Genomic DNA, 17,398 nt, shown 5'->3' with positions numbered 1-17,398 from the left:
TGATGCTGTGCTGACTGGAACTTCAGGACCTATTGCAAAGCGTGCATATACAAGCAGAATGCAGGAGGCCATGCGGTCCAACAGCCTCAAGGTCAGTCTAACCGAAACACAGGATAGAGGCTTAAACTTTGGTATCATAGCCTGAATATCCTGGACTCACTGTCCTGGAGGGTAAGCCTGAAAATGTGCTGCGACCAGAACAGCTTTAATGAAATGGAGCATCTGACAAAGGGTCAAGTTTGACTTCAGCATGTGAATAGTGAACCCTAGTGAGTACAGAAGGTCCGCTGTAATCCGGAGTCAGGAGATGACTACCTGGGACGAGCATGCCTTTAAAACCCAATCCTTGAGATAGAGGAAGACTGGCACCCCTGCTCTCTGCATATGAGCTGAAACCACCGCCATCAACTTGGTGAACACCTGAGGAGAGCCAATAAGACCAAAAGGTAGCACTACAAAGTGAATTTGAATTTGAATTTAAAAGAACTTATAAAGCGCACGTACACTGAGTCAGTTTCATGGCGCTGATGAGGTCCCTAACAGAGTGAGATAAAAGAGCTAATGAGGATTAGAGAGCTAGGTGCAAAAAGCCTGCTGGAATAGTAATGTTTTTAGTGACCTCCGAAACTCCAAATAAGAGGGAGAGAGTCTTAAAGATAGGGGGAGGTCATTCCAGAAGGTGGGAGCAAGTACGGCAAACTTCTGTCCCCCTGCCCGCTTCTTTTTAAACCGGGGCGTAGTTAGTAGAGCTAGGCTGGAGGAACGAAGATGCCTAGAGGGAACATAGGCAGAAATTGCCGAATTAATGAAGGCCGGGGCTGTGCCCGCCCTAGCTTGAAAAGTCAAGCACCCTAGCTTGAACTTAGCTCGCTCTTTTATCGGGAGCCAATGTAAGCTCTTGAGTAGAGGGGTCGAATGATGGGACTTAGACAGGCCAAAGACCAGGCGGGCAGCCTGGTTTTGTACTAGTTGTAGGCGCTGCAAGGCATATGCAGGGGCTCCATTATAAATGATATTACCGTAGTCCATCTTTGACAGGACCATGGCCATCAGAATTAGCTTTAAGGCAGAGGTAGAGAAAAATCTGGCGATTTTCCGAATAACTCGAAGTGTGAAAAAGCAAGAAGAGACCACCGAATTAATGTGTGAATGGAGGGTTAATTGGTTGTTAAGCGTGATCCCAAGAGTTTTAACTGAACGGGAAGGAAGGGGGGGGGGGACCAAGTGAGGAGGGCCAAAAAGAAGAGGACCAGGGATTGGCAGCACCGCCCGTCGCCACAAGTTCAGTTTTATCCGGATTAAGTTTTAACTGGTTGATATTCATCCAGTCTCGGATAAATAGCATGATGGACTGGAAACTGCCAACCCCTGAGGGGGAGGAAAGGTCAAAGTGAAAGTGATTTCAACCTACCATGAACTGCGGGTAACATCTGCGTGCAGGCAGGGCAGAGATTTCTGAATAGGTGTCTGTTGTATTCTCTGCACTTCTGTTTTGCTGTATCCCTTTAAGTCTGACATTCCATTTCCTTGATGTCATTGCCTACTGTGTTCTGCTTAGTCAGTTAGCTCCCTGCTTTCTGATGGGATCACCAGTTATTCTCTGTAGTGCATAATAAATGCCTTTTACCCTTTTACCAGCCTCCTACTTCATTTACATCACATGGCGACGATCAGCAGAGGAAGCTAAACAACTACAGAGGGAGAGAAACTCCACTGGTGAGAAAGAACCACGCGAAAAATTATATTGTGGACTGTACTTTTCAAAAGAAAATTCGAATTGAAGAAGAAATCCTATTCAAGAGGTAATTCACAAGTGAAGAAAATTGTCAAAGAAGCGTCTGCATAATTTATCATTTTGATACAAATCTAATGAAGAACAAAGTAATCAGCAACTGTCAACATCTCAGAGCGTGAATCAAGAGCCACAGCTCCGTGTGTAAATCCAGGAATCACAGCTAAAAGTGTAAATCGACTCAAGAAAGAGAAATCGACTCAAGAAAGAGAAATCTTCACCTTACTCAAGCATGCGGTGAGTTTATGAGACCTTATCATTCTTATCTCATAGCTAACTCAATGAAATACCCATGAAAAAGGGTGAATGACTATTTAGTGATCATATTCTCGTTAAAATAACCAGTCGAATGGATTTCGAAACTTCAGTTTGGTTGGCGTGCATTTGTCTAATGTGAATAAGAGAAGATTTGTAACCTGCTACATTTAAAATCGCCTCGCATTTTTTAAAAAAAATCCTGCACGAGCTGTACAACACGAGCAAAGAAAACAAAGAGACTTACTTCAGAACGTCTTAGTTCTGTGTCCGAACGGAGTCTCCGCCACACTCGAAGGGAGACAGTGAACAAGCGTCAGGCAGTGTCAGGCGGATATGAAGTAGCGGAAATGACGCAACGACGTCACGCAGACATCAGACGCCATCTTAAGCTTAACTCTAGTTACTAGGCAACCCCAGTAACACGCTCGGTAACACGCTCCTGAACATCGCGCTACCGAGGACATATCGAGAGTTAACTTATCTTTGCGTGTTGCCAACGTTACGTGTTGCCTTAACCACATATCGGTGTTGAGACCTATGGAGGAGCAGTTTTCGGCACAGGTTGTTTTCGTTTAAAAAAAAACAGAGACAAACACGGTAAGACGTTAAACACTGTCTTGTGCAATTAAATAATCGGGATAATTTTCAAGGAAAGTGTATACAATAGGAAGAGGTACCTTGTACAAGCTAACAGCGAACTTTTATCTATTTCTCATCTATCTAATGTATTTTGCAGCAAATAAAAAAAATTACACTGTTATTTGAAGTAAAAAAAAGGATTGGGACATTGTAAAGAGTATACCAGTAGATCAACTGTTATTTTAAAGGAGCGTCCACAATACAGTACATACTAGTCCAAGTATTTACACTATTTATTATAAAAGAAAGATGGAAAATCTTAACGTCATTGTACCTCCCATGTTCTTACAAACAACTGGAGATCCACCCATTGAGTGGGATGAATGGATAGACATTTTTGAGAATTATATAGAAGCACTCGATGGGAAGGATTTTAGCGCAACTAGAAAAAAAGCCCTGTTGTTAAGTGCTCTAGGCAAGGAAGGTCAGCGTTCCTTTAAATATCTTCCAGTAGGACTAAACCAAGATGGTAGAGCAATAACCAATGTATACACTGAAGCAAAAGCTCGCATGAAAAAGCAGTATGCAAAGGAAGTAAATATTGTTATGGCCAGACATAAATTTTACACTCAACCCCAAAGGAATGAGGAATCAGTGGACCAATTCGTGGCTAGGCTGCGTGAACTATCCATTAAATGTAGTTTCGGAGAGATAAGAGACGAAATGATACGAGACCAGTTGATAGTACAATGTCGCAATAAAAAGATGCAGGAAAAACTCTGGGCTGCGAAAAATCCTACTCTACAAATGGCCATCGATATAGCGAAAGTAGTTGAGGAATCGAACGCATGTATGAGAGAGATGGAAAAGAGGGATAATGGAAAGGAAAGTGTACAAGGGAATGGTGTTTCATGTGTGGAACAAGATGAAGTTGCAGCTGTGAACAAGAGAGGTGCAGATTTGAGTGAAAGAGGTCCCAGAAGATTCAACAATGGGTTTTCAAGTAGTGACAGGAACAGATTTCAAGGAAGGATGTGCAGTAGGTGCGGCAGCACTTTCCATAACTCAGATTTTAGGAGATGTTTTGCCATTGATAAAGTATGTAGGAAGTGTGGGAGGAAGGGACATTTCTCCAAGATGTGCAGGGGAGGAAATGTGGATAAAGTAGCTGTTGTGGAAAATAGGGAAATAGTGAGAGACATTGTTGGTGTTGAGGGTGCCAACAAAATATTGTGTTTGGGTGAGGATGGTGTCAGTGAAGGTGAGCCCGGTAGAAGGTTCAGGCCCAAAGCTCAATTTCTTATTGATGAAATAGAGACACAGCTGATGGTCGATCCAGGGTCATTGTGGACTATCATCCCCAAGGACATGTACTTAGAAAATTGGAAAGATGTGCAATTATTGCCTAGCGATATTAGCCCTTGTGGTTATCAAGGTGAGAGTATAGATGTAATTGGCTTTATGGTATGTGTGATATCATTTAAGGATCGTTCCGTTAAAGGGAAAGTTTATGTAGCCAGATCAGGCCCAGCGATTTTGGGATGGGGGCAACAGTACGACCTTGGTATAATCATTAATCCCAGGGCAGCACAGCAGGTGATGGTTGTAGATAGTATAACCACGGATTCAATTGTTGAAGGGATGAATGGCTTGTTTGATGAACACATTGGAGAGTTGAGAGGCTATGTGCATAAGATTGTGTTGCGTGACGATGCTATGCCTATGCAACACAGGGTGAGGAAGGTTCCATTTATTGCACGTGAGGAAGTGAAGAAGATGTTGAAGGAAATGCTGGATCAGGGAGTGATAGAACAGATAGAAACATCACCCTGGATTTCTCCCGTAGTTATCACAACCAAATCGGACGGAAAATTCCGTTTTTGTGTGGACCTTCGCACCTTGAACCAGAACATTGTAGTAGATAACTTCCCGTTACCAAACATCAACGAGTTAGTTCTGTCACTGAAAGGGGGAAAGTTCTTCTCTAAGCTGGACCTCCGCAGCGCTTATCATCAAATAAAGTTACATCAGGACTCCAAGGCGTTGACAGCTTTTATAACAACTGAGGGGATTTATCAATTCACACGTATGCCTTTCGGACTTGCCTCCGCAGCTGGGGTGTTTCAAAGAATGATGGGGGCTGTACTGAAGGGAGTGAACAACGTTGTGTATTTCCAAGATGACGTTCTGATTTTTGGTGGAACTGTTGAAGAGCACAATCTAATCTTAAAAACTGTTTTGGAAAGGATGGAACAAGCTGGATTAACTCTTAAAAAAGAGAAATGTAAATTTGCAGTGGAGGAAGTTGAATACCTTGGATATACTCTATCAGTCGATGGTGTGAAACCCAAGCGTGATTTATTAGACTCTATCAGGAATGCACCAGCTCCAAGCGACAAAGATCAGTTGAGGTCGTTCCTCGGCCTCATTGAGTACTATGCTAAGTTTGTAAGAGATTTCGCAGAGAAGACAGAAAAGATCAAGGTGTTGTTGAGGAAAGGATGCAAGTTTGTGTGGGGTGTGGAGCAAGAGGAGTGTTTCAAAAAAATCAAAGTAGAAATTTGTGACGCAGGCATCTTAACACCATTTGATACCAACCGTAGGTCAGTCTTGACTGTGGATGCCAGTGCTGTGGGTGTTGGTGCAGTATTGGCTCAGGTACATGAGTCTGGAGTCAAGACTGTGGCTTTTGCTTCAAGGACGCTCACAACGGCTGAGAGGAATTACTCCATAATTGAGCGAGAAGCTTTAGCCGCAGCGTGGGGTTGCGAGTATTACAGGATGTATTTATGGGGGTTCAAGTTTACACTGTTGACAGACCACAAACCCTTAGTTAAAATCCTGTCACCTGGTGGAGCCGGCAAGGGTTCTGCGAGGTTAGCTAGACTCGCTGCTAGGATTCAAGAGTATCTGTATACTGTTGAGTACATTCCAGGGTGGAGGAATTGCCAAGCTGATGGACTCTCTAGATTACCACTACCTTGGGAGTTAGTAGACAAGTTGGGAGTAGAATCATCCAATTCCGAAGGGTCTATGGCTGCTGTGGATGAGGTAGTGGATATCTGTGCCGGGGCAATCAGTAAGAGTCTGTGGAATACCTCCATGGCTAAGGATGTAGTGTTGAGGGAAGTAAAGGACTTGATTGTAAAGGGTCCAAGGAGAGAGAGCTGCCTATCCCCAGCACTTCGACCATATTTGAAGGTCCTTGAGCAGCTGTCTGTTTTGGACAATGACGGTTTCTTGATTCTAATGGAAGACAAGTTCATTCCTCCATCGATATAGCGAAAGTAGTTGAGGAATCGAACGCATGTATGAGAGAGATGGAAAAGAGGGATAATGGAAAGGAAAGTGTACAAGGGAATGGTGTTTCATGTGTGGAACAAGATGAAGTTGCGGCTGTGAACAAGAGAGGTGCAGATTTGAGTGAAAGAGGTCCCAGAAGATTCAACAATGGGTTTTCAAGTAGTGACAGGAACATATTTCAAGGAAGGATGTGCAGTAGGTGCGGCAGCACTTTCCATAACTCAGATTTTAGGAGATGTTTTGCCATTGATAAAGTATGTAGGAAGTGTGGGAGGAAGGGACATTTCTCCAAGATGTGCAGGGGAGGAAATGTGGATAAAGTAGCTGTTGTGGAAAATAGGGAAATAGTGAGAGACATTGTTGGTGTTGAGGGTGCCAACAAAATATTGTGTTTGGGTGAGGATGGTGTCAGTGAAGGTGAGCCCGGTAGAAGGTTCAGGCCCAAAGCTCAATTTCTTATTGATGAAATAGAGACACAGCTGATGGTCGATCCAGGGTCATTGTGGACTATCATCCCCAAGGACATGTACTTAGAAAATTGGAAAGATGTGCAATTATTGCCTAGCGATATTAGCCCTTGTGGTTATCAAGGTGAGAGTATAGATGTAATTGGGTTTATGGTATGTGTGATATCATTTAAGGATCGTTCCGTTAAAGGGAAAGTTTATGTAGCCAGATCAGGCCCAGCGATTTTGGGATGGGGGCAACAGTACGACCTTGGTATAATCATTAATCCCAGGGCAGCACAGCAGGTGATGGTTGTAGATAGTATAACCACGGATTCAATTGTTGAAGGGATGAATGGCTTGTTTGATGAACACATTGGAGAGTTGAGAGGCTATGTGCATAAGATTGTGTTGCGTGACGATGCTATGCCTATGCAACACAGGGTGAGGAAGGTTCCATTTATTGCACGTGAGGAAGTGAAGAAGATGTTGAAGGAAATGCTGGATCAGGGAGTGATAGAACAGATAGAAACATCACCCTGGATTTCTCCCGTAGTTATCACAACCAAATCGGACGGAAAATTCCGTTTTTGTGTGGACCTTCGCACCTTGAACCAGAACATTGTAGTAGATAACTTCCCGTTACCAAACATCAACGAGTTAGTTCTGTCACTGAAAGGGGGAAAGTTCTTCTCTAAGCTGGACCTCCGCAGCGCTTATCATCAAATAAAGTTACATCAGGACTCCAAGGCGTTGACAGCTTTTATAACAACTGAGGGGATTTATCAATTCACACGTATGCCTTTCGGACTTGCCTCCGCAGCTGGGGTGTTTCAAAGAATGATGGGGGCTGTACTGAAGGGAGTGAACAACGTTGTGTATTTCCAAGATGACGTTCTGATTTTTGGTGGAACTGTTGAAGAGCACAATCTAATCTTAAAAACTGTTTTGGAAAGGATGGAACAAGCTGGATTAACTCTTAAAAAAGAGAAATGTAAATTTGCAGTGGAGGAAGTTGAATACCTTGGATATACTCTATCAGTCGATGGTGTGAAACCCAAGCGTGATTTATTAGACTCTATCAGGAATGCACCAGCTCCAAGCGACAAAGATCAGTTGAGGTCGTTCCTCGGCCTCATTGAGTACTATGCTAAGTTTGTAAGAGATTTCGCAGAGAAGACAGAAAAGATCAAGGTGTTGTTGAGGAAAGGATGCAAGTTTGTGTGGGGTGTGGAGCAAGAGGAGTGTTTCAAAAAAATCAAAGTAGAAATTTGTGACGCAGGCATCTTAACACCATTTGATACCAACCGTAGGTCAGTCTTGACTGTGGATGCCAGTGCTGTGGGTGTTGGTGCAGTATTGGCTCAGGTACATGAGTCTGGAGTCAAGACTGTGGCTTTTGCTTCAAGGACGCTCACAACGGCTGAGAGGAATTACTCCATAATTGAGCGAGAAGCTTTAGCCGCAGCGTGGGGTTGCGAGTATTACAGGATGTATTTATGGGGGTTCAAGTTTACACTGTTGACAGACCACAAACCCTTAGTTAAAATCCTGTCACCTGGTGGAGCCGGCAAGGGTTCTGCGAGGTTAGCTAGACTCGCTGCTAGGATTCAAGAGTATCTGTATACTGTTGAGTACATTCCAGGGTGGAGGAATTGCCAAGCTGATGGACTCTCTAGATTACCACTACCTTGGGAGTTAGTAGACAAGTTGGGAGTAGAATCATCCAATTCCGAAGGGTCTGTGGCTGCTGTGGATGAGGTAGTGGATATCTGTGCCGGGGCAATCAGTAAGAGTCTGTGGAATACCTCCATGGCTAAGGATGTAGTGTTGAGGGAAGTAAAGGACTTGATTGTAAAGGGTCCAAGGAGAGAGAGCTGCCTATCCCCAGCACTTCGACCATATTTGAAGGTCCTTGAGCAGCTGTCTGTTTTGGACAATGACGGTTTCTTGATTCTAATGGAAGACAAGTTCATTCCTCCACAAGATGTGAGATTCACTCTATTTAAGTTAGCCCACGAAGGCCATCTGGGCCAATCCCTCACCAAGAGGAGACTTAGGGAGAATTTTTGGTGGCCCGGTATGGACTCAGAAATATCTCAGTGGGTGGAAAAATGTACAGACTGCTTAGAGAGTGAGAAGAGACTTAAAGTCGGTAGTCATGCTGGTTGTGGCTCATTAGGTGACCCAGGGTGTCCATGGCACACTATATGTCTGGATTTCATTGGGCCATTTTACCAGTTAAGTCAAGATATGCGGTTTGGGTTGGTAGTAGTTGACATTTCCTCAAAGTGGTTAGTGGTTAAATTCATGAAAGAGATCTCTACCAACAACACTATTACCGTGTTGACTGACATTTTTAGAGAGGAAGGTTTTCCAACTAGGATCATCACCGACAATGGGACACAGTTGACTTCCCTGGAGATGGCTAATTTCTTGAGAAAGTGCGGTATTGCGCATTCAAGAACCTCACTTTACAATCCCCAGGGAAATGGAATAGCCGAGAGGGCGAACCGGATGGTTAAAGGTGCAATTCAAATGGCAATTTCGTCCAGGACAGATGTGAGAGAATTGGTTAACGACCTAGTTTGGGCCTACAGAACCACTGAAAATTGTGTGACTGGAACGGTTCCTTTCAACATCATGAGGGGGCGTTCAGCTGGCACCAAGTTGGTTGCTGCCTGGATGAAAGAGTTGATAAATGTTGGTCCTGACAACCCCAGCGTTGTAAGTGAACCGGATGGAAGTTGTATGATTGCAGTGAATGATTGGGTGAAAGTCAAGCCTGGTCGTGTTGGGGCTGGGTTGACAAAGTTCAGGGGTCCATTCAAAGTCAGGTCTGTTCACAAAAGGTTTGTAACTCTATTCAACGGTGAAAGTTGGAACTTGAGGCGTGTGGCACTGTACAAAAAGGCCGACCGTGACGTTTCTTCTAAGGATGTTAATGTGGGTAGAGCTCAGAGAGTCAGAAGACCTCCAGGTTACTTACACGATTTTGTTTGCAAATAAGGTCTCTCTCTCTGTAACGAAGAGCATGTGCTTATATTTTGTTTTTTTTTATTCACCTCTTTTCCATATGAAGGGAAGAGGATATGTTGTATTCTCTGCACTTCTGTTTTGCTGTATCCCTTTAAGTCTGACATTCCATTTCCTTGATGTCATTGCCTACTGTGTTCTGCTTAGTCAGTTAGCTCCCTGCTTTCTGATGGGATCACCAGTTATTCTCTGTAGTGCATAATAAATGCCTTTTACCCTTTTACCAGCCTCCTACTTCATTTACATCAGTGTCCTACAAGTCCAATGCCACCATACAGTCTCCGGGGTCTCGGGCAGACATGACTTGAGAGAGAAATTGAGAGGGCGTAGGTCTTGAACTGGACAAAGGCCTCTCTCCATCTTGGGCACCAGAAAGTAGCAGGCATAGCAACAATGACCTACTTCTGATACTGACACCCTCTCTATGGCTCTCTGGGCCAAGAAAGATGGCTTCTCCAGACGGAGTAAGGAGAGATAGACGTCCTTCAGCCTGTCGTAAGTGGGTGACATGGGTGGAGGGTACTCACGAAGTCGAGTAGCCCCTTCAGACAATCTGAAGAACCTGTCTGTCTGATGTAATTGACCTCCAGGGGTGCAGGTGATGGCATAGCCTGTCACCCACTGGTTAACCATGATGCTGGGAGGGCGTGCTAAAAAGACTTGGAGGCTGCGGCTACTGAGGTTCGGGGGATGGGTTTACTGGTTTGACCTCTGGCTGCCTGATGCACGGGGTCTGTGGGTCCCGCATCCTCGGCCATGGTGACTAGGTGGGTAGAGATACAGCGGGACCCCCTTCCATGGCTACAAAAGGATTGAAAGTCAGACTGGGGTCGACGGGGTCCATGGAAAGGCCCAAGGACCGGGCTGTAGCTCTGCTGTCCATGAGGTTCCCCAGGGCTGAGTTTGTCTTGTCTCCTAAGAGACAGGAGCCATCACAGGGCATGTCCATAAGTGAAGATTGGACATCCCAGACAAGCCAATTGTCCTCAGCCAGGCATGGTGCTATAGGGCCACCGATGGAGAAACCGCTCTGCCTAATGAGTTGGTCATGTCCAGCTCACATCTGATTGTGTACTTCGCTGCATCACTCCCATCAGCCATATCTTGGTAGAGTATGGGCCGGGCCTCCTCGGGTACTATAGGCAACATTTGCTCAACCGAATCCCAAAGGGCATGTGGTGTTTAATGAATGCAATTCCAGGCAGGCGGAAGAAAACATTTTCTTACCCAAGGTCTCCAGCCCTTTGGATTCCCCATCCAGTGGGGCATTAGGGAATGCACCAGGATTTATTCAAGAAGTGGAGGCTTTTACCACCAAGCTCTTTGGAGTAGGGTGTTTGGTGAGGAAAGAGGGGTCCCCAGGGGCAGGGCGAAGGCAGAAGGCAATTTAACTGTGCACAGCGCCCATGTGCACGGCTTGGACCATGGCTGAGTATGACATTCGTAAGGGCTTCATTAAATGGGAGAAGCAGTTCTGAAGGGGTGAACCCCGGTTGAAGCACTCCATCAAGACATTAGTCCTGACAACCACGGAGGGCAACTGAAGGTCCAGGACCTCAGCCGCCCTTCTCACCACCACAGCAAATATGGCACCCTCCTCCATTGTCATAGTTGAAGGAGAGAGCAAGCCAGTAACTGGGGAGTTGTCCAGTCCACTGGCATATGCCAATTCCTCACACCAGTCCATATTCAGATCGTAATCAAGGATAAGAATGGGGATGGCACAGATGGAGGGGAAATGGGAGCATTGACAGTTGGACTAGAGCAGATCGTGGACGCGCAGCATACAAAGGTGAGCTGCGTTATTTTAAATTGTGCTATTCTTTTAAAATTGCATTGTAAACAGAGGGCATTATTTCAATTCTGTATTATTTTACCTCTAATTCATTTCCGCTTCCCTACCTGACTGTCCTTCACTTTCCCCGCTCTGGTCCACTGCGGCATTTGGCCGATTGTTGTGGAGGGCGGTCACTTGATTCAGCATCGTCACCCTCCTGGTGACGCATTTCTGGTGTTGGAGGGGGCGGAACTGCTCACATTGCCGGCATTTAGGCAGAGCAGACCATGGACGTGCAGCATATAAGGATGAGCTGCAGCGTTATTTAAAATCGTGCTATTCTTTTAAAATTGCATTGTAAACGTGGGTCATTATTTCAGTTCTGTACTTTTTTACCTCTAATTGATTTATGCTTCCCTACTTGATCCCCGCTCCAGTCCACCGCGGCATTTGGCCGATTGTTGTGGAGGGCGGTAACTTGATTTAGCATCGTCATCCTCCTGGTGACGCATTTTCAGGGGTTGAGGGGGTGGAACTGCTCACTTTGCCGGCATTTAGGTACGAGGAGACGGCGGAAGCGCAGCGGACGCATGCAGCGGGTGCACCGCTGTTGCGCCAAAGGCAAGCCCGTCTGCACCTGTCCACGCCTGGGCGTCGCAGACGCCAGCTATGCTGCCGGTTTTGGGGAAAAAATGCTTTCCTACTCTCAGGACGAACTTATATCCATCAAGCCAGCTAGTAACACCTGCACTCTGCAGTCTCGCCGTGAGTCCATTCTGTTGTAGAAGCTGTAGCTTCAACTCATGGACATTCACGTCATCTCCTCCCACCTATCCATCTGATCACGGCCTGAACATTAAGCTGCTTAGTCCCAACTGCTGGTCTTTAGTTAAAAACTATCTAGATGTGTATGACATGCTGTGTGACAAAGCCCCTGATGCTCTTTTTCTGACATAGACATGGTTGTCTCCTGACACTGTGGCAGAACCAGGGTTGGCATTGCCCCCTGGCTATAACATCATTACCCTCAACAGGAAGACTAGAGGGAGCGGTGTGGCAGTTGTGTTTAAATCATGTTATACCTGCACACTTGTCAAGGAAACTGTAATAGGCTATGAATGCGGTCGGTTCGGGATCCCCTTTAACTCCAACTGTACCATGTCTGGCTTACTGGTGTACCGCCCCCCAGGCCCCTCAAAGGAATGTAGGGCTGCACTGGTTGGCATAGAAGGCTCGCTGGTCGTGAGATATGCCAACTTTTCTGTCATTGGCGACTTAAACCTGCATCTTGACAATCTCCACGACCTAGAAGCAGCAAACCTCTTAGCTGGCCTAGCAACCTGCCAGCTACACCAACTGGTACATGGTCCCACCCATTCTGCTGGACATCTACTTGACCCAGTCTTCTCCAACCTCGTATGCCTCTCTGTCTCAAACCCTATCCTGATATGTTGGTCCGATCATTACCTGATCCCTATGTCGCTGACCGGGATTGTGCCCTCTTTAAAATCATCCAAGAAGTTCTTGCTCCAGCGCCCCTGGCACAAGCTAAACTTTGATCGCCTTAGTTCCATCCTTTCTTCGAGTGTTCCCAGCTGGCCGGAAGATCCAGATGCCGCCAGTGAAGCACCACTAGACTGGCTATGACATCCTTTGGATGATTTGATCCCTGCCAAACAATCAAGATGTAGGAGCACTGAAACTAACCCATGGTACAACACCAACCAATATGCTTAAAGCATGTAAACGAATGGAGAGGGCTTGGAGGAGAGACTTTGATCCCTTACTGAAAAGTTGCTATCAGTCAGCCATTAAGAACTATCACAGGGCCATTCAGAAAGCAAGGGCAGCACATTTTGCTGAGGACATCAAAAACAGTCACAATCTTCCTAAAAGGATTTTCTCTATTCTTAAAAACCTTAAAAATGGTGGGGCACTGGTGAAGTCTGACAAACACTGCGAGGGCCTCGCCGCCTTCTTTATAAATAAGGTGGATAACATCTACAAAATGTTCCCTCAGGTCAGTACGGGCCCGACCCTGGGGTTGCACCCCCTGCCGCTCACACACTGACCACCTTCCTGCCAATCTCTGAGGATGTGTTACGAGTACTTTGCTGTGAGGTTAAATCTGGTTCCCCGGCTGATCCTATGAAGCCTGACCAGCTGATAAGACTGCTCCCTGTGTTACTAACACCTCTGAGCCAGGTCGTCAACATGTCTCTGTCAATGGCCAAGGTTCCCAGGTTATGGAAGCAGGCCAGGGTACTGCCACTATTAAAGAAGCCCACCCTCAATCCAGCTAAACCGTAGAAATTTCACCCTATTTCCTTACTTCCTTGGGTCACTAAGATCTCCGAAGCCTATGTCAATTCTATCTTGTCAGGCTACCTGGAGGACAATACCATACTGGACTCCTCCCAGTGCGGGTTTCGCCCGGGTCCGAGCACAGTCTGCCCTCCTAGCTGCGACCGAACATCTGAGAGCAGCACTGGATAAGGGACCCCCATTCGGCACTAATCCTATTATATCTTAGTGCCACATTTGATACAGTCTCCCACCAGATTTTGATACAGAGGGTGAAGGAGTCTGGCATAATGGGCCGCACCCTGGACTGGTTTATCTTCTTTCTTTCTGAGAGGTCCTTTCAGGTGTCGCCCCCTCCCTTCACCTCCAGATTCCATCCTATCAAACAGAGAGTGCTGCAGGGCTCTGCTTTAAGTCCAACGCTTTTCAACCTGTATGTTCAGCCCTAGCTGAGGTAGCCAAGAGGAGAGGGTTGACCATAGTGTCACATACCGATGACACACAACTAGATGTCGTCCTCTCCGATGACTGTTTGAACAACACTGCAAAATTCCGAAGCTGTCTCATGGACGTCGCAGGGTGGATGACGGCCAACTGTCTCCAGCTCAATGCCAGCAAGTCTGAGGTCTTGCTGATTGGGAAATACCGGAAGCTGTGGAGTGAACACTGGTGGCCCATCACCTTGGCCCCCGCACCCACCCCCAAACAGGTAGTGAAGAACCTTGGGGTCTGGGTGGACTCAGCCTTGAGTTTTCAAACCCAGACTAAGAAGGTGGCGGCGACATGCTTTGGCATCCTGCACGGGCTTAAACCCCTGCTGGGCTTTTTCAACCCTTCCATCCGGCAAATTATTGTCCAAGCATCCGTGCTGTCGAGACTGGACTATGCCAGCTCGCTATACTTGGGGGCCAACAAGATGGAGATTGTGAGCCTAGAGAGAGTCCAAATGTGGCCGCCAGAACTCTTTTTGGCCTGCCTCGCTGCTGCTCCACCTCCATTCATCAGCTTCACTGGCTGCCAGTGGCAAAACGGGTGATGTTTAAGTCTCTCTATTTTGCGTATAGGATCCTGAACTCCCCGGCTCCTGGCATTCTGGCTGACTGCTCTCCACCTACGCCCCCTCCCGTCACCTTCGTTCAGCAGGTCAACACCTTGCAGCTGTTCCCCGGATTAGGAGAGCTTGCGCCAATGGACGCTCTTTTTGTTTTCTGGCAGCTAAGCTGTGGAACGCTCTTCCTGTTTACATCTGGAGCTTAGACAACTACCTGACATTCCGGAAGGCTCTGAAAATCTTTTCCCATCTCTCTAGGTGCAGTAGTTTCTCGGGCCTCTCTTTTTTCCTGCTTTGATGGACCCTTTGCTGTCAGTGGCCGTTTTTGCTCTTAGCACCGGGACGCCCCTTTGCTCGGGCAGCTGTTGCGCTCTACAAATCAGCCTAACCTAACCTAACTAGCCTAGGCTATGCCTGCCATGCCATGCCCGGTGCCAGTCCAGATCCATCTGTGGATCCAAGGTGCCCAACTGGTGCCGAGAGAGAACTCGCCAGCGAGGAACCAGTGGTGGCCCCAACCAAACCCACATGGTCCATAGGTGCTCCCGTGGGGACGCGCAACCCAAATATGAGGTGCATAGCCTCATAGAATTATCGGAGTTGGGCTGGGGTCGCTCCAGCTCCTAGGAACTCGGGGAGGCACAGAGACATCCTGGGCTCAACTATGGAGCCAGGCCTCAAGTGACGATGCTTTCTCGTCTCATTGGATGACTTCGATGGACTAGATGAAGTTGAAGACCTCTTTGACTTCTTGTTCTTTTTTTTGTAGGATTTACTGGTATTGACTATGATGAAGATCTATGGCTCTGTGACTGCTCACTGTACCTTCCTCTCGACTGGGATTAAGACCTTTCTTCCCATCGCATTTAGAGCAGCTAGGAGCTTTAGAGATCGCTCCCTCAAGGTCCTGGGGTGCATGGCACGACAATCGCAGCAGGACTTGGCATCGTGGTTGTGCTCAAGACACCAGAGACACACAAGGTGTGGGCCCTTCACCGACAAGTGACAGGCATCACAGGGTTTGAAACCAACCTTTCTCGTGGATATCCCTGCTACACCAGGAAATAAGTCTCAAAAAAACTTTGACAGAATGTCCAAAAAAGACAGTCAAAAAGTGACTGGGTAGCTCTCTCTGGTTCTGCGCTGACTAGCTTGAAAAGAAAAGCACTGATGTAGGTACGCTGGATTGATGCCTATATAGGCACTGCGCATCCACAGCGCATGACATTTCCGGCACGGGCATGGATGAAGGCCACAATGCCACACTGAGCTGATTGACGCCACCTACTGGCACCCAGGGTTACGGCTCATGAAAAGGTTTCAGTTCCAGGCTGACGCCTGGGGATAATTCTAAGGTGGAAAACATCAGGCTAGAAGTCTTCATCAGTTGTGAAGAATTATTGTGAGTGGGCACCCGATCATTTCCTATTCATTGCCACAGTACAACTCCTTCTAAACCATGGAAATAATTAGTGATTTATCACAATTGTCACTACACTACTTGTAACCTACGATATTTTTATCCTGAAATTGGTGTCTGGAATTAGCTATAGATGACTCAAAAAATCAGCCTTGTTTTATAATGATTGATTTTCTGCAACATTCTAACATGCTCCTTTATTTCGTCTGTTTTTAGAGCAGTGTTTTTATAATGTGTTTTCTAAGTAGATTTTTATCATTTAGCTACTCCAAATTTTAAACTATGAGGACCCTGTTTATTGGTACCCTGCTTTATTGACTCTATACTAGTGTTTGGCCGCATAAGAGCCTTAACACAACTAATTGTTTTCCATTCCAATCTTGTGTCTCTTTTTGGGTGTTTTTAACTCATCATATTTTGAAGTTTTAGATTTCATTGTAATATTTCTTGTGTGATGTCAAGAGCTGAGTGATGGGGTCTCAGATGGCTTCTAGAATGATGGTAAGGCTACATGATCCCTCCCCTCTCCATCCGGGCAAGGAATTCAGCCCCTTCACCCCACAGAGTTTGACAAAGCGCAGTCAGAGAGGTTGTCTTGTACACATCTTGTTCCCCTTCAAAAGCCATTCTTGATGTTACAGAAATGAACAAGCATCTGAGTATATAACATTTAAAAAGTGGCGGATGATGGTAGAAAGATGTAAGTTACCCCTTTTATAGTTGGTACCAAGGATGTCACAGAAACAGAGTGCAATTTGAGGAAAGATTTGGGAAACTATATTTTATTCATTCAGCTACAGATTTAAAAAATATAAATGGGTAGCAAATTAATTACAACATTTTGCTTTCATAAGCTATCGATGTAAGGACTATCGGTATAAAATTATAGCACAGTGCCAGACTCCCCTGCTATTTGGAATACAAGTTTCATGTGAAAACATCCCGTTAATCTTCACTAATCATACCAACTACAATAACTTTTAGAACCTTATATCTCCTGTTACTATTCTAGAAACCACACTTCAGGATCATCTTTAATGTCTTACTCCCTGAAAATCACTGACAGTGACAGCCATAAGACAACATACCTTCATGAACTGCAGATCCCACTCGGAAGTTGTATTTTTCAAACCATCTGAAGGCTAACAGCACCACCATTGATCATGTTTGCATTTTAAAACAAGCACAGTGATCAAGCCCATCTTTTGAAGAATATTCACAGGAATGTTGTCATTGAAGGAGTATCATTTCTCTCTTCAAACATCTTATAGACGTAGCAACACCCTACATTGTTCTTCAGACTGGAAAAGACAGGCGTTCTACCACTTGTCGCGCTTCTAACACCATCCTTCAATAATACTGAACTCCAGAATATTGACTACCACTTTATCATAAAAGGAAGTATATAATGTCAGGTCGATATTCTGGAGTC

General features: G+C 45.8%; 1 protein-coding gene across 2 annotated transcripts in view; it reads right to left on the bottom strand.

Moving 5' to 3' along the window:
• LOC147690263 (inverted formin-2-like) overlaps positions 1-17,398 on the bottom strand; it is a 480,165-nt gene that overhangs the window by 5,427 nt on the left and 457,340 nt on the right. The gene's annotated exons all lie outside the window — the stretch shown is intronic.

The sequence above is a fragment of the Lissotriton vulgaris genome, chromosome 9 (assembly GCF_964263255.1).
Source record: "Lissotriton vulgaris chromosome 9, aLisVul1.2, whole genome shotgun sequence".
NCBI classification, from domain to species: domain Eukaryota; kingdom Metazoa; phylum Chordata; class Amphibia; order Caudata; family Salamandridae; genus Lissotriton; species Lissotriton vulgaris.
Note: the sequence above shows the minus strand (reverse complement) of the source record. Positions and strands in the feature narration are given on the sequence as shown.